The sequence below is a fragment of the Larimichthys crocea genome, chromosome XIII, assembly GCF_000972845.2.
Source record: "Larimichthys crocea isolate SSNF chromosome XIII, L_crocea_2.0, whole genome shotgun sequence".
Taxonomy (NCBI): Eukaryota; Metazoa; Chordata; class Actinopteri; family Sciaenidae; genus Larimichthys; species Larimichthys crocea.
In genome coordinates this window covers 18,117,917-18,121,830 of record NC_040023.1, presented here as the reverse complement: position 1 = coordinate 18,121,830, position 3,914 = coordinate 18,117,917, and the positions used below count along the sequence as shown (strand labels likewise).

Here is a 3,914-nt window from a genome sequence, read left to right as displayed (position 1 = left end):
TTATTTAATTTAGCAGAAACAAGTAAACCTGGAGCTTTCGGTGACCTTTAACTTTTGGGGCTGTGGGCAGTGGTCCACTGTGTCTAGTTTGTAATCCAGCCTTGGTGACAGTTGTTATATTTCAAACCAAAGCTATTATTATAAGAGTTCACTGTGAGGGCTTGAACAGTCTGTTTTCTTTGCTACTGGCTTCTTTTCTTGTCAAATCAATCTTTTTTTTCTTAAACTTATTTTTCACAAATGGGCCATAACCTGGCAGAGCTTACACGCACCATCAAAAGCTTCACTTGCAAATGAACTCAACGTGGAAAACACATAGTTGTTCCACACCGCCTTGTCTGAAATGTCTGCGTTAGCTACAGCGTATTAGAAGAGATTTAAACAGCTTTGAGGTACAAAGCATTTATGTTAGAGCTCTGTGTGACCTGCTGGTGCCAAGTGGCTGTGATTTCTTGGGCCACAGACACAGATAGTGAAGCCATCCTAGGCTCCAGGGATTAATGACTCCTCACACATTGAGAAATGTTTACCACTCGCCTGCGACCACTCCACTAGACGCACTAAGAGCTCTGTCACTGAAACAATAACGCAGTCTGAAAAGCCCTCATAATTCAGGGCTTCTCCGCCTCTGTCTTTTAACCAGAGCTTTAATCAACGTTTATGACATCCTTTTGTCTCTTTATTGCCAATATATTTCCCAACCAATCCAAACATTATGCTCCCAGAGGAGCAGACTATTAAGGTTGGAAAGAGCCGATACAGTTTGGGTCAGTGACCCACACTAAAGCAGATTTGATCTATATTATACTAAACCTTTTATTATTATGCCTCTGTGCAATGCTTTTGAGTAAGATCACCTTGGGAAGATTACTACCAGTGAGGATGCTTTGTTGCAGCAGGTGTAAAAGGTGAAGGAGGGTTAATAAAAAAGTGCCACACGGGTTTTCAATTTGTAAACAAAAAATAAAACACCTTTAGAAATATTTCTCTTCAACCGAAGATGGAAAACCGCTAACATAAATGGAAAGTTACTGTAAAACATTGTTTCCTGCTCTTCATCCCTTAAGTGGAGATAATTACCTGTAATGATGAAAATAACTACATGGCATTTCACATTACATTGCCTCAGCAAGATAAGTAAGATGGCAATTTAAACTAATTATACATTTTCTGTCTTAATTTCTAACAAATATCTTTACTTATCCAAAGTGTAAAATTGTATAAATGCTGGGTAAAAAAACAGACATTTCCACAAAGGTCCCTAAGGAAATTGTTCTAAATTGCCCATTTAATTCAGGATTAGAAAAAAGGAGTGACCGAGAAATTTAGAAGTTTAGTTCACGGAACATATTACTCACAGTAGCTTACCAATGGATGTAGGCCAAGTTCCATTTTAATTCTTCTCTATTTAATTCCTCCATATTTTTCCAACAAAACATTTTCAATAAGCCGCGCCAAATCATCTTCATCTTAGAAAATTTTCATAGCATGCGAGCTGATGTGGCGTTTACTAGTGTGAAGGCTTGAAAAGGACTAGTGCAGGGGAGATTTTGGGTCCTGGGACACCAGACATCACTGTGCAGTGCTAACTGAGAGAATAATTCAACAAAACATATGTGCTGGGAGGTTCCAAAGTAGATAACCCCAGTGACATTCCCGCACTCAAACACTCAACCCTGTAACACGTACATTAGGTGGCTGGTGAATGGTGCTGCCTGTGTGATGACTCTTTGGATTTATAACAGTTTATAACAGATGTCCTCTGTGCTCAGTATTTGTGGGTCAGTACATCACTACATCACTCTTTTGATATCTGGATTGGGCTTCTGAGCCCAAACTAGATTATTAAGGTCATTTGTAAAATCGGTTATAAATGTTCTCTGGCTGGGGTTTGGAGAGGAGCACAAATGTATCATAATAACAATAACTCAATACAGTTAAAACAAGGTTTAGTTATACTGACTAGCAGCTGTGAAATTTCCCATACTGAGATTAAACAACCTATTAAGTAAATCTTCAGTGCAGAAAATCACAAATGCATCTATTACCTCATCTACATTTACAGGCTGTAACACATTGAAGAGTAATGATTAGCTGTAGCTATGCTCATCAAGCGCAACCATCAATAAATAACTGTGGATAGGTAGTGCCAACGTTTTAAAACGAAAGCCATCAGCTTCCTCAAACAAGAGGCTGTGCGTGATGTAATGTTTTCAAAGTAATATCCCACAGCGTTCTCAAGCAAAACTGGAACTGGTTTTATGGGAATAGGCTGGGCCCAGTGATGACCCATTACACCATCATCAGGCATAAACTCAAAGTTACTGCACAGTCAATAAATGCAAAACATGCAAAAACAGAAAGTAGAAAGAAAGTTCAAGTCAGGAAATCTTATTACTATAACTTTGCATTTTCATTCTAATTTTCTGGCCATTTACGGCAGATCTACACCTTAAGAAAGAGATTTCACATTTACATAGATGCACACAAGATGAATATTCATTGTTTACTTACCAGTGATTACAAGTGATTGTATCATGCCTTCTCCTTCACTGAAAACAGATGAAAAAAACAGACCAAAGTTAGTTTTTGGAAATAACAGGATACAAAATCTTTCATATGTCTAAAATACAATTTGTACACAAAAGCCGTGTTAAGCTGCACTGTTGTTGTTTTTTTCTGTGACATGAAAATACCCTTGGTAAAGTTTGAGATAGTTATTGAAGACACACAAAGAACAAACATGACTGATATTTATCTACTGACCAATACTGCCACACTGTGGCCATAAGATGTTTTTCAGCTACTTGTTGATCCAGTGTGTGATCTATGTTACAACTGCATCACTGAAACTCGCAAAATACAAAAAAATTCTGAAAATTTTAGTAAAATAATGAATGGATATTTTGTGCATCTGAGTGTGGATTTAAGTGGACTTAGATTTAGATACGATTCAGATTAACACCAATACTGGAGTTAGTCAAAGCAGGACAGGAGAGGAGCAGGCACTGCATGCGAGGCAAATTAAAAAGTGAAAGACAAAGGACGGAAGTTGGAAGGATGCAGCAGGTAGTTTGTTGCAGTGAGGCCAATTATCTACTGATAGTCCTTTTTTTTTCATCCATCCTACCAACACATGACATGCATCAAGTTAGACGAAATTTAAAAAAAACTCAACTTCCCCTCAAAATTTTACAAATAAAACTGATGAAATTTGAATGAATGGTGTATTTTACTATTAACTTGGATCATAATAAGCTTCTGTTCATTTATTATTCTAAAAAAAAAATCCACAGTTTTAGCTGTGAATTATTATGTCCCGAGAGACAATACAATTACTTCATGTGTTTTAAAAAATTTACAATATTCTGTGTTTTAGAATCAAAGTATTTGAATGATGTGGTTGCTGAGCGACATTTTGAATATCAGAGTTCTGCAGTTAGTTGCTTTGTTGACTAATTAACTAACTGACATGTTGATTAGATGAGAGAGAGTTGAATTATTATGCCTCTGATAATTTATTAAATCATCTCAAACTCAAATTTACAGCATGTCATGTTGCACGCAGGTACTTTACTCCATTTCATATAATCATAAAGTGGGATTTAGGGCCACAATAGGCTTAAAAACAACTTCAAGACACCACTTCGGTATTTATTTATCATCAGAATCAGAATCAGATCAGAATCAGAAGTACTTTATTAATCCCCGTAGGGAAATAGTTTTTGTTACCGCAGCTCCCAAACGGTAAGTTATAGCAAGAAAAACAATAGTAAAAAACAAAACTTACAATATCCTATTTTAAACAATATATACACAGTATATACACATGTATAAATAACAGTTAAATAGAACCAGTAACAATAACAGTAAAAAATCATTACTAGCAGATGCATTTTGTTTGTTTGTTTATT

General features: G+C 36.2%; 1 protein-coding gene across 2 annotated transcripts in view; it reads right to left on the bottom strand.

Moving 5' to 3' along the window:
- creb5b (cAMP responsive element binding protein 5b) overlaps positions 1-3,914 on the bottom strand; it is a 47,033-nt gene that overhangs the window by 42,154 nt on the left and 965 nt on the right. For both annotated transcript variants that reach the window (XM_027287169.1, XM_027287168.1), the window contains exon 2: positions 2,515-2,552. The gene's annotated coding sequence lies outside the window, so the exon portion shown is untranslated. The remainder of the gene's footprint in view (positions 1-2,514; positions 2,553-3,914) is intronic.